Raw genomic sequence first — 14,616 nt, 5'->3', positions numbered from 1 at the left:
ATTCTACCCAATGCCCATCTTGTATCCTATAGACCTAACCATAATATTGTCATGCAAAAATACCATAGAAGATAATGATGTCTGGATCATCATTAATTCAAAATCAAGGTCCCACTTCGAGGTCGCTCATGATCTCATGCCTCTCAGCTCTCCCAAATCGTTGCTCAATTTCGTAGTTAACTGGATGAATAAGAGCATGGAGAAGAACATGTCGTGCAATTATAATTTGGTTTCGATCCCCCCCCCCCCCCCGCCCTCTCTCTCGTTCTCTCTTGGTGGTTTGTTTGGATGGTACGAAACGATGCTCATTTTCGTCAAATTCCAGTTAACATTCAAAACCTGGTGCATAAAATCTTGGTAGATGTTTATGTGATCTTACATATGCATCTTAGTGATCTTCCGCTCCCTCCTGGTGACGTTACCTCTATTTTGCAGCAATCTGGGCAAGCGGCTTTGGTGTGAGCCTGTTTTATCTGTCTGATGTTCCTTTTTCTCTTCTGCTTTCTTTATTTGTTTTGACTTTGCTCTTGTTCAGTCCATGGGTTCAACATTTTGTTGATCTTTATGAGTGGTAATGTTGAATTTTTTTGTCTCTCTCACACTCTCTCTCTCTCTCTCTCTCTCTCTATATATATATATATATATATATATATATATATATATATAGAGAGAGAGAGAGAGAGAGAGAGAGAGAGAGAGAGAGAGTCACTAGAATATGGGAACTAGAAATATGGGCATTTCCAACACTTTTTGCAAATCCAATAATGTGAACGTGCTTGGCATGCTGAATTTGCTAGGAATCAACCATTGGATTGTGTATTTTGGATGAAAAAACGTGTTTTTTAAATGCTTTGAATATTTATGAAAACTATGAGCCATTGATTCTAAAGCCTTAAAAAAATCTCGTTTACGCATTAAAACCGGACGATTCAACAACAAGTTCCTATAAAACTAAGCATGTAGATCACATATGTAAGGTTAGATTTAAGAGAAAAGAACAAAAAATTGATGAAAATCATGGTTCACACATTAGTTCTCATATTTCCAGTTCTCGTGTTATAGTGACTCTCTCTCTCTCTCTCTCTATTAGAGAGAGAGAGAGAGAGAGAGAGAGAGAGAGAGAGAGAGAGAGTAACACTTATCTTCAAACACATAACATTGGATGAAGCATCGTCGTTGATACACGTGCGATCAAATGGTGGTCGACGTTGCATCATTTTTTGTGCGCGCTCAGGATTTTTAGTAGTGGTCTTGACTGGTGTGAAATCTCTGAGCATAAAAACAGAGATTTAGCCGCAGTAATTCTTGTTTTTTTGAAAAAAAGAAAACGTGGCATTACACTATGCATTCAAATGAGTTGGATAGAAAACCTGTTCGAAGTTATGGTTTTCCTATATATATAGAGAGACTACCTCCAGAATTTTTGATATTTGACATGTTTTCTTAGAAATCTCCCAAGGTGTGTAATGACTATTGGGAGGGGAGAGGAAAAAAAAAGACTTGGCATGTTTCCGAAATGGTGATCATCCATGCTGTAAAGACACATAAAAGGTAAGAGTCTTCGCTTCCCCATCTGCATTTGCTCCACCAAGTCCTTCTCATGCTTCATGTGATTCTTGGGGAAATCTATGGGACTAAGATTACCGCCTAATGGCTCTCATTAGCTTGTGATTATACTTTAAACGACAATTCAATAGTTTGTTTATACATATAAATGGTTTGATTTGGTTGCCATCAGTACTAATGTACGGGATTTCATCAGAACTCTAAAATTAAGCATGCTTGGGCGAGAGTAGTATTGAGATGGATGACTTCTTGAGAAGTCCTTGTGTTGCACCCCTTTTTTTCACAGGTTTTTTCTATTTCAAAAAAAAAAATAGCCAGAAAGGTTTGAACAAGGTAGCATGCAGGTTATTTAATACTCGACTAGTTTGCTAATAATCTCATTTAAACCCACTTTATTTGCACAGCCAGCACCAAGTACGCCAAAGTATATTCGAGGACATGTGTTGTATCATACGTAAAGGTTCCTTAGTTTGAAGATCCAAGGCTAACCATATTTTATGACTGGCTTATGTTTGATTCCTGCAAGAGTCACTCCTTATCATACATCTGGGACCACTTTGTCTTGGATCCGGTGGTCTCTCTCTCTTTCTCATGACGTAGGCTCTGTAACATGCAAGTTGGAGTTAAAAGATTTTTTTTCCGAGAAAAACCACCTCACTTATTTGCAAGCTCATTGGTGTAAAAACCCCAGATCCCCTCACCCGCCAAGGGTGATATTCACTAGTCGCTTTTACCAGATGAGCGGAGCTACTGATCTCTCGTCACTCTTATTAAGAAAACATAGAATCTCATAGATTCAAAATTGCATCATTTAGTTCTTGACACGCAATCCCTAAGCATTCACTTTGGCTAAAAGAAAATTATATATATATATATACTGAAATATGTAAACTAGTATGAACCGAGATTTTCATAGTTTTTTTGCAAATTTATCTCTACTGGGTAGTCCATTTGCTTGGAATCGACTATTGGATCATCATATTTTTATGATTTTGTATGCTTGAATATTTACAAAAAATGTGATCCTTTTGATTTTTAAGCCTTAAAAAATTCTTCTTATACATTATAATCGGATGATCCAAGAGTTTGTTTCTATAAACTAGAAACTCATTTTAAAACAACTTGTAACCCTTCAATGCTTATGGTTTCATGTGAATTAAATGGATCATTAAACTAATGTGATGAAGTTGGTGCCTTGAATGAGTGGATCCCTGGATTACCTATTTCATAACCCAATGAAATAAAGTACTACAAGTTGATTGCCTAGTGTTGTGATTTTTGTTGGTTGAATTCGATGAGAACGTAGGGATGGAGAAATGGTGAGGTAACCATGTGAAAGCTGTTTTTGTGCTATGTGCCCCTTAATTTTAAAAGCACTCTTGAAAATGGGATGCAAATCATGCAATAATAAATGAAATAAAGTTGGCATTGTCGAAGTGGGAATTTCTTGAAATTCACAGTTTAGCTGCTTTATTTGAAGTCACGAAAAGGAAAAGTGGCGACCTATAGCTACATGTGGTTAAGGCTCAGTCCCTTAAAAACTTCAAACCAACTTTTCTTTTCCTTTTCTGACAAAGCACTCACTTTTAGCACTGTTCTTTTTTTTGGGGGGGGCAAGATTAAAAAATATAACACCAATTGATTTTTTGTTGGCTGAAAATTTCGGGGTCTTGGTCAAACCTATTGCATAAAAAATCAGGCTTAAGTTGTCCTGAAAAAACCAGGCACCAATTATCACTCAGGTGTCATGATTTCGATCAAACAAAAGAGCAAAACCTGAGTTACTGAAAACACCTAGGTATATAAATGGGGAAGCCCGAAGCTTATTTCGAAAGCGCAAAACGTTGTGCTTTCAAAATATGCTGAAAGCCCAATTTTTTTGGGAAGTGCACTTTCCTTTTATGAGAAGCACACTTCCCATTTATGGGAAATGCGCTTCTCCCTCGCTTTCTTCATTTTTTTTGTATTTTTATTTTTACTTTTTTTTGCTTCCTCTTAGCTTCCTAGGTCGCTTTTGGTTTGCTTTCGAGACGATTCCTGATTCACTCTTAAGTCATCTCATGCTTTCCGCTTCCTAAAATTTTAAAAGTGCCTCGCTTCCCGCTCCCGCTTGCTCGACTGCCAACCATGAGCAAAACTGTTAAGAAAAAAGTAAATTGATCATGTTTGTTATATTTTCTAATTTACGGACAATTATGGTATTGTGCTGAAAATTAGTACCATCTGCATCGTTGTTTTTTTTTTTTTTAATATTTACCAAAGAGAAACTATGGTTTAGGTGGTGGGGCTCAGGAAAGATTGAAGTTTTGCCGTATGGCTGGCCGCACAAGTGGCTAAAACCCTCACCGATCCCCTTGTCCATCAGGGAGTTTGTTGCTCCAGCCTTAAGGCAAGGAATGCACACCCGAGTCTTGCACCCATGGCATCCTTCAACTTCAACTTGAATGCTTTAAGCTGACCCACCTAACCGAGTGTGTGGAGCTCTTGTGATCAACACCTAGGTTCACATAAGTATGTGAATTTTTGAAGTCCTTGTTTATGTACATTATCAATTTTTATTATCATTCTAATCATGGTATAGGGAATTGCATGTCGACTTCTCAATCTCATTCCAAATAATGAACTTGACCCCAGTTTCATTATCAAGTTCAGCCTACAACTGAACAGTGTCACACCCACTTTTGTCTAGAATTCATTAAAGAAAATTATGCCTAAGCTAGCGGCTTGTCTACAAGAGACACTTTCAAGGAAAAAATCAACTGGTTAAATTTGTTATATTTTTTCAAATTATGGTTAATCTCGATATTATGCCCAAAAGGTAGTGCCATCTACGTGCTAGCTTTGCCTGCGGTACTTATGGTCGCTGTCTGGGCATCATAAAACTTGGTGGGCTCACCCCTTGCCCCCAGGGAGTCACCACACTTCGGCGTGATGCCAATGAAATTTGAACCTAAATCACCTGCCTAACGGCCTAGGTCCCATCCCACTATTCCAAGCCCCTTTGGGCTGTCAGTGCTTACAATTTATGTTGTTACCTTCAGTGGTAGATTATGTCTATTTAAGAAAAAACTTGAAAAGCGAGACAAAAAAAAAATCAAAAAATAGAAAAGGTGGTTCAATGATTTTAGTTGGGTAAAAAGGAAAAGGATTATTCTTTTTACCTTAAAAAAGTAATAGGACTTTAACATGATCCAAAGACTCCAAAGTTGACAGAAAGCGCTCAAGCTTAGCAAACCCATATCAGTTTACACACACTCCTGTACCTTGCACGACCCCATGATCTGGATCTCTAATCTTGGGCTCGTGCTCCATGATCTGGTTCTTGGGCCATATTTTAATGGAAATGTGGGTCGGCTACACATGGTTCGGATCCAAACAACATGGCCGGATGGCTTTATTTTACTTCCACAATATGCTCTATATATGCCATTGACCTAAAACACAAACGACTAATAAAGATTGTGGCGCCCACATTGGACATAAATCACCAGTTACCGTGGTTGGATTCCGTCCTAGGGTACCCTTATCCTGATCCGCTACCCATTTGGACCATCACCTTAATTTCCGGCATGATGGGCCATTTTTGTGGGGATAGGTCCGATCAAGCAAATGTTGAGAGAGGTAGGTAGGTGGGTTTAATAGACTTAGGTGTGCATGTCCTGAGTGTCCTAGTGTCAGAGACCGTTTTCAGATGATCCGTTTGTACAAATGCATTTGGCATGTTCCAGAGTTCGGCCACTGGTTTGTCTTTTCAATAAAAAATATGATTTTATAACATTGAAAATTGAAGTGCACTGTGCCCATGGATAACTCCATGCACATCTCTCTCTCAGCCTCAGCCTTATCCCAACTACATGAGTAGCCACTACGAGTCATATTTCTCCATTCCTATCTGTCTAGAGCAACAACTTACGTCACTTTACAATCTTGCACGGCTTACACTATATCTAGAGCTACGTACACTCTCTCTCTCTCTCTCTATATATATATATATATATAGAGAGAGAGAGAGAGAGAGAGAGAGCTCCTTGCCCCAAGCCCCAAAAATCATAGTTTTTGGTATATTTTCTCACATCTGACATCATAGATATGATCTATAGGTTTTGTTTAGTGGGAACCTGCTTTTGGATCAGGATTTTTCAGTGATCTAAAATCAATAGCTATGAAGGCATCAATTTTGTCTAGCTCAAAAAAATACATTTTTTTGTCAAAAAAACATGACGCAAGAGCCAATTCCCACTAAATCGAGCATGCTAAACACATCTAACGATTCAGATCTATCATAAAACACTTCAAACTATTGGCCCTAAAAGAGGGCCTAATATGTCCAGTTCTCCTCTCTCTCTCTCTCTCTCTCTCTCTATATATATATATATATATATATATATATATATATAGTAGAATTGATTCTTGGATCATGTTTTCGTGACAAAATAAGTTTTTAAATCAAGAAATTTTGTTACATTTAGGACATATATTTTGCATTCTCCATTGTATGGAAAACCAGTACACATGTTGGATTCCAACCACCCAAAAGTCAATATACAGACTACATGTTTTTTTTTTATAGCAGTCCAAGGGAAAAAAACCCATCACTTACTAGACATTGGCTGGCCTCTGGATGGAAAAACCATTAAGGTCCTCCCTACCCACCGGAGAGAGTAGACCTAGCTTTAACCTTGGACAAGGAGAACCACCCTGGGTCTTGAACATGCAAGGTCATGTCAACTTGGTGACATTCACAAGTTGCCCCTACCAGATGAGCAGAGCCCTTATGGGATATGTAGACTACGTCTATGAAGCCAGATTTAATTAAAAAAAGAAAAAAATGAGTTTTTGCTAAGTCAATCGCAGGCACAATAGATTGTAGTATGGGGCTTCAATCGGTCATCCTTCGGCTAAGGAAGTGCATGTTTTTCACATTTAGCTATCACTTTGGACGATATCTCATACAATTTCGCATCAAACTAGCTGAACTTGGAATATGATTTCGCCATCATGAGTTCGTAATTAGTAACCTTTATTTGAAGAAAGATTTAACTCGAGCCTGTATGATATAATATGGTGAATTTATTTATATTAAAAATGTTTTTACAGAATATCATTTTTATATCTCGTAAGGCATAATCATGACAGCAACTGCCAACCATGCATTTTCTTCGAAACACGAAAAGAGAAGAAAGCAGGAATGAAAGCAACTATGTTTAGCATCGTGTCATTGGCCCGATTGGCCAAATTTGCATGAAGACTCTCTCTCTCTCTCTAACCAGGAAGGGCCCTCCTTGTCTACCGCAATGAATGGATATCACGATCGCCAGATAGGGTGAGACAGGACAGGAACATCTCTTCGTTATTCAAGGCCAAAATGCAGCTTGAAAGGCCTTAGTCAATCTCTCTCTCTCTCAAGGGACCACAAAGCAATGTCCTTAATTGGATGACCCACTGGTCCCACACCCTCCCATGCACAATGATGCAAATATTCTCTCTCTCTCTTTATATATATATATATATATATATATATATACATGAGAGAGAGAGAGAATACTAACTAATTTAGCTTCTAAGACAGTTGAAGAATTTCCAAAAGAAAAAAATCGTAGTTGTGGATGCTTTTTTGCTTAATCTTAAGCTATAGATGCATTTATGCTGTATACTTACTAAAAATGATGCTTCGGATTGAATTCTCTTAGCTAAGACAGTATCAGCCCCGAATTCTTCTCTCCAAGGAACATGTAAACATGAAAATTCTCAAATCAAATATCCTTCTCCAAAAAGTAATCCATAGGAAAATGATTGCCAATAAAAAAACTATAGGAAACAATCCACATTTCAGATTAACTAAGCACACACCTGCAACTATTTTGAGAACTAGTTAAAAAGGTAAGAAAATTAAATTGGTTAGTGTTAAGAAAATTGAACTCTAGTCATACTAGAGTTCCAGAAAATCATCATACTAGAGTTCCAGATAGCTTATCGATAAACGTTATCATCAATCGTTATCAACATCTATCGATAAACTCTAGGCATTTTCATTTTCCTTATTTCTCTTGTATAAATACATGTACCTACCGTGTGTATATGCAATGCAAACTTAGCTTTGCCTTCAACTCCTTGTTTCCTTTGTTAATTGTTTTTCACATGGTATCAGAGCATCGGGTTTTCTGAGCAAATTTTTTCTCTGTCGACATCCTTGATCACGTTTGTAGAGTCAACTTACTGAGTTGTAGAGTTTATTAATGTCTGCCTCTATCAAACCAATCTTTGTGCATCTACCGTCCAGATCATTTTTTTTATAGTATGCGCATTCATCGTCAAGATCTCCATCAATTTCAAGCATATCTATAAGAAAATAGCTACAAAAATTACTTCTGCAATTCAACAACTTTGTTGTTCTTCGTCAGCCGCTGAGCTCGGTCTTCTCCATCAGCTAGAGAGTATTCAGGCTGATCCGGTTCCAGCATTGGTGCTTCCTGCACTACTCGCTATCCTTGTTGCTTAAGACTCATTGTTGTGAAGAGCAACATTACCAAAACTGAGCTTTGTTCTTTATGTCAATGACGCAAGAAGAAAGAAGTTCGAAAGATATGTTTTCAAGACAAAATCAAGTCAGGATGCTTCTAGTCCTTTCTTTATTTATCACTTTGATAAACCCAACAACATTCTGGTCTCCCAATAGTTGACCAGAGATAACTATGGTACTTGAAGTAGAGTCACGATGATGGCTCTTAGTGCAAAAAATAAACTTGGTTTTATTGATGGCTCTATCATCGAACCCGAAGAAGGAACATGCGATTGCCCGTCTTGGTTCCGCTGTAATAACATGATATTATCCTAGATTTTGAATTCGATAAGTAAAGAGGTTGCTAATAATGTAATCTACTCCACCACGACTAATAAGGTGTGGAAAGAGATACTAAAAAGGTACACTCAAAGTTTGTCACCACGGATCTATCAGATCCAAAGCTCTATTTGCCGTCTGCAACAAGAATCCATGTCAGTTGCTACTTATTTCACCAAAATAAAATCTCTATGGGACGAACTGAGTTCGTACTCCCAAGTGCCAATGTGCAAATGTGGATCAATGAAAATATTTTTTGATTAGTTACAAAAGGAAAAGGGTTATTCAATTCTTGATGGGACTAAATGATTCCTATAATGCAATAAGAGGGCAGATCCTCTTACTCAAACCCTTGCCCAATGTGACTAAGGTATAAGCACTGGTGCTTTAAAAAGAAAAACAACGTGAAGCCAGGTTCACGATGTCGATCAATGGCCAGACAGGTATGGCCCTAGCTGTACCCTACAAAAATAACTTCAGACGAGAACCGACAACCCGATTTCAAAAATTCAGCGGTAGCCGGCAAAACTGACCCGTGTGTAGTTATTGTAATGGTGTTTGTCACCTCTAAGAAAAGCGTTTTAAGTTGATAGGCTATCCTCCAAGCCATCGGCTATATGACCTAAATTTTAAACCCATCACTTCTACTGTATCTTTTTGCAATGATCTCCAGGTCACTTCAACGGATATGCATAATGTTACTGGTAAGGGTGATGGGTTAAGTAACATTGCTCCTACATTCACTATGAAAGAGTATCACAAAATCATGTCACTTGTAAAAAATCAGCCTGCATGAGTCAACTTTGCAGGTATGACTTCTCTACTCACGGTTTCCTCTAATCATGTTTGGGTAATCGACTCTGGTGCTAGTCAACATATGGGAACCAAAACTCATGATTTTCATAATTTGATTCCATGCAATATACTTGTTTCATTACCCAACGGTAAACATATTCCTATGTCATATCAAGGTTCAATTTTCCTTCTTCAATTTAATATGGATCACGTTCTCTGTATTCCTTCCTTCAAAATGAATTTGCTATCAGTAAGTCAATTGACTAAATCTCTGAATTGCTCAATAACCTTTTATCCTAATTCTTGTGTTATTCATGACATGAAGTCGAAGATGGTGATTGGACAAGGTGAATAAAAAAATAGGTTGTACTTCCTACGACCAAACTATAATATCTAAGCCCGCCTCACTACAAAAAATGATCATGCATTAATGCATAGGTGATTCAGACATCCTTCATCTTCAAGAATAAAATTAGTAAAGTCATAGTTGAATTTAGCCTTTGATTTTGATGAATCTCATTATTGTGATACCTTTCATAAAGCCAAACAAACTATATTAAAGTTTCCTTTGAGTGAGATTAAAACAAAAAATGCTTTTGACATGATTCATTGTGATATATGGGGACCCTATTCAAAGTCCACTTTTTCTGTGCACATTATTTTGTACGCATAATAGATGATTTTACAAGAACAGCATGGGTTTTTCTTATGAGACACAAGTATGAAACCTTTGCTTATATAATTTTTTTTTAAACTTGTAAAAACTCAATTTCTTATATAGACCAAGACCATTCGTTTTGATAATGGGTTGGAATTCTTTTCACACGAGATTCAAGACTTCTTCAAAGATAACAATGTGATATATCAACATAGCTGTGTTTACACTCCCCAACAGAATAAGGTAGTTGAACGTAAACATCGTCATCTTCTTGAAGTAGCCCATGATTTCTATTTTTAATAGAATTTACCAATACATTTTTGGGGTGAGTGTGTTCTAGTCACAACTTATCTTATTAATAGAACACCAACACCCAAACTTGAGGAGAAAATGCCTTTTGAAAAACCGTATGATAAAAAACCCAGTTATAAACATTTATGTGTCTTTGGTTCATTGTGTTATGTAATTGACACCGACCAAAATAAAAGCAAATTTGACTCAAGAGCTCGATGTTGTATTTTTCTTGGCTATTCAGAAGTACAAAAGCCATATAAACTGTATGATTTAGAAAATCATCAAAGTTTTACCAATAGAGATGTGATTTTTTATGAAAACATATTTCCTTATAAATCCATTGAAGAAATGGAGGATGTAACCGTGTTGCCTAAGCCCATAGATCATGTCGAAGATCAAGGAACCGTTATCATGTCACACCCGTTACAGGATTCATTTTCTGAAATACCAACCCATGAAACTCCAGATCCCTCTATAGAGCCTCAATCAGAAGTCGTGAGTTCCAATGGCACAGAACCCACATCTTCCATCAAAAGTGATATTAGAAGATCATCCCGACCAAGAAAACCCAATATGTGGTTAAAGGATTTCTACTGCTCGTTGATTTCTTTACCAAGTCCAAATACATCTTCAACACAAGGTTCTAAGTTAAGTACCCGATTTCCATTGTCAATGTATGTCTCTTTCAATTTTTTTTCAAGTAAACACTCTTCTTTTCTAGCTTTTACTCATGAACCTGATACTTTTGAAGAAGCGGTTCAGTATCAAGTTTGGCAGGATGCTACACACTCAGAAATACGTGCTTTGCAAGAAAATAATACTTGGACTATCACCACTTTACCTGATAACATGAAACCTATCGACTGTAAGTGGGTGTATAAAGTGAAACATAAGTCTGACGGGTCAATCGAATGGTATAAGGCGCAATTGGTCGGCAAAGGATAATCACAATAAGAATGCCTTTTCTACAATGAGACCTTTGCTCCGATTGTGAAGATGGTCACGGTAAAAACCTTACTTGCAATTGTGGCTGCTCGCAATTGGGTACTTTGTTAGATGGATGTCCAAAATGTGTTTCGACATGGAGACTTGCATGAGGATGTTTATATGGAGATTCCTCCAGGATATGCCCAACAGGGAGAGAATCGTGTATGCAAATTACAAAAATCTCTATATGGTCTGAAGCAGTCACCGCGAAACTGGTACTACAAACTTTCTAATGCTCTTGAAAGTTTTGGGTTTAAGCCATCTCACGCAGACCATTCACTCTATAATAATAAATGTTGTGTTTTTGTGGTGATTTTAATCTATGTGGATGACCTTGCCACTGCTGGTAATAGTTCAGGAGAAATTGATAATTTAAAACTATATCTCTCACGGTTATTTCACATGAAAGATTTGAGAGTTCTTAAGTATTACCACCACTGTCACCATCACCACCACCATCTATCATCATTGTCATTACCACCATTACTACCTCCACCATTATCGTCATTGTCATTGTCTTCATCCACCACTACCACCATCATCATCACCACTATCATCACTAAGTTTCGCTAGTCTTATAGCAACTAGGTTTTACAACTGAATTTGCTAGTATTATATATAGTAGAACTCTGGACAAATATATAGAGTTACACTTCCTGGTGTTGCCATTAGTCCAAATAACTTGACTATACTAGAAACCTACTCCTCTAATGTAGGGCCTATCTAGAAAAACGAAATTGGGTTTTAGAAAACAGTTTTAAAGATAACCCAAGGAAAAACATTTGGGTTAGATAGAGATAACAACAAAGTTATCACGTCCATGCATTTGAGGTGAGTGGGCCCAACTCATCTCAAATGCATGGGCCCCACTAAGAGACACCAAGGCCATGACCCACACCCACATATGTGGGCAAACAAAATTTTGCTATTCTATCACAACTGAGTTTCACTATTCTGCAATTGAGTTTTGCTAAAACTGTATAAGTAAATCTTAGTTTTGCTAAGATTGTATAGCCTTTAAAAGTTTTACCGAAACTCAACTTTCACCAATAAAACTTAGTCGCAATAAAATAGCGAAACTCAATTATGAAACCTAGTTGCTATAGGACTAGCGAAACCTAATAGTGGTGGTGGTTGTGATGTTGATGGTCGTGATGGTGATGATGGATGAAGTTGGTGACAATGGTGATAGTGGCAATGGCAATGATGATGGTAGTGGCAATGGCGATGGTGGTGGTGGTGACGGTGATAATGGTAATGGCAATTGTAGTGGTGGTGGTAATGAAGGTGATGATAGTGATGGTGATGTAGTGGTGGTGATGATAAAGATGATGGTTATGGTGGTAGTGGTGATGATGGTAGAGAAGTGATGATTGTGATAATGGTTGTGATGGTGCTGGTAGCGATGGCAACCATGACAATGGTTCTAGTGGTGATAATGGTGGTGGTGTTGACGGAGATGAGAGGGGTCGAGTGAAAGAAAAGTAGTAAAAAAAAAGGTGATTCATTAGTTTAAATTGAGTTTCACTATTTCAATGTATAGGCGAAACTCAATTTTGCTGGAAAAAGTGGAGTTTTATTGAGATGGTGAGTTTTGCTACAACAGTGTTTTAATGGAAGAGTAAAATCATAAAAAATACCTTCAAATTTATTAAGAGAAATTAAGTAGGTGGTTATGCGAGAAATATTGCAATATCTTGTGACTATTATGTAAAATAACATTATTCTTAGTGGTAGTATGGTTGTTTTCCAATTTTTCCTATGAAAATAATTGCCTTGAAAACCCGTGTATTTTTGTGTGTTGTGTATTCTCATATGCTTAAGGATGAGAGCATATTCATTGATAGACCAAGTACCTAGTCCAAAATTATTTGCCACAGCCCATGCCTGCCCCCACCTTCAAAAAGGGAGTTCCACACCTCCTCCCTCTAGTGAAATCGGTGTGATCACTTAACCATTCGACCCGTTTGTTTTCAAGTAACAGGGAGGGCCACGGGTGTGATCAAACCCCCTTGGCATACAGGTGTGTTTGCAGTTTTTGCAGGTGGGCTACATATGGCATGTTGGTCATGGGGCCCACCTAAGGTTCACCTCACAAGGGTTTCATGTCTGCTAAGTGGCCCGGTTCTCGACAAGGGTTCTTTGTCATGAAAAAAAAAAGAAGGTGAAAGTGCCTTTCATGTGAAGGGCACCTATCTCAAAGGGGTTTGGCATAGTGGGATGGGACCTAGGCTGCTAGGCAGGTGGTCTAGGTTCAAATTTGATGGGTATCACTTCTTGTGCAAGCCGAAATGTAGTGACTTCCTGAGAGCAAGGGGTAAGCCCAAGAAGTTTTATGCTACCAGGAGGACGTTGCAAGTTCGAACCCCAAATGGTATGGTTGTATAACTGGTAGGGGTCTGCCTAACCCCAGCTTTCTCTGTCTAAAAAAAAATGGTCATCATATGCAGATATGTTATTCCATTTTTCAACTCCCTACGTATAAAGAGAGTTTACGTTGTCTCAACCCATACATTGACAAAAAAGCAAATCCATGCCGATGGATAAGTTCTAAAAACGCATTGTTTTGTTCAGAAGGATTTAACATGAACTAAAATACAGTCATATTTGAAATCTGAATTTGGGGTTGGAGAAATCCTTAGGGGGTGGCAAGAGTTTACTATAAGTACATCAGACATAGCCAGTGCAACTAGGTCTCTGATCCTGGAGAGGCCTTTTCCGCTCCTCATGAAAAAAAGCTCATATATATTCAATCCATCTCAAATATCAATGGGTCGGGTTTACTCGGACCTGACCTGTACCAAACCCTATAGGGTCTGCGGGTATGGTGATAAATATGAAGACCTGGGTCCGAACCCGAAGGTCTGATTAATACATTAAACCGAGTATAGTTTGTGAAATTTTATTCCAGACCTGGGCCTGACCCGAGTTCCGATTAAGACCCACAAATTTTCAATGTAAAAATAAAAAAAAAATATTATTTTATTGAGTATGGCCAGGATCTGGTTCATTTTGTTCTTATCAGTTCCGGGTATAGTTTTTCGTATGGTGGTTCCGATTAGACCCAGTTTCAGACCTGATACTATACCCGAAATCGGGGCCAGGTCTGGTTCTACTTGGGTCTGAACCAAACCAGACCAGTTGACACCCCTAATCAAGAGACCATGCCAACCGGGGTTTACCTGGTTGGGGCTAGTCCATTAAGTGACCTGGTTCTCAGCGAGGGTTTCTCGTCTTAAAAAAAAAATACCATGCATGCCAACTATATCCAACGGCAGTGATCTACTGATCACAATTAATCAGATTCCCTTGAAATTGAGCCATACATACGAAGAAAGATTTAGAAAGACAAAACTTGACGGCCACAGGGATTATGCTGCTTTTGCTTTGTATGCAAAGGAAAGCTGCTTAGAATGAGGCCACAGAAGAAGGTTCTCTACGCAAAGTGAGGGGGACCCAGTGTGGGAGACAAACTGGG

The sequence above is a fragment of the Nuphar pumila genome, chromosome 17 (assembly GCF_984573655.1).
Source record: "Nuphar pumila chromosome 17, dmNupPumi1.hap1.1, whole genome shotgun sequence".
NCBI lineage: Eukaryota > Viridiplantae > Streptophyta > Magnoliopsida > Nymphaeales > Nymphaeaceae > Nuphar > Nuphar pumila.
Note: the sequence above shows the minus strand (reverse complement) of the source record.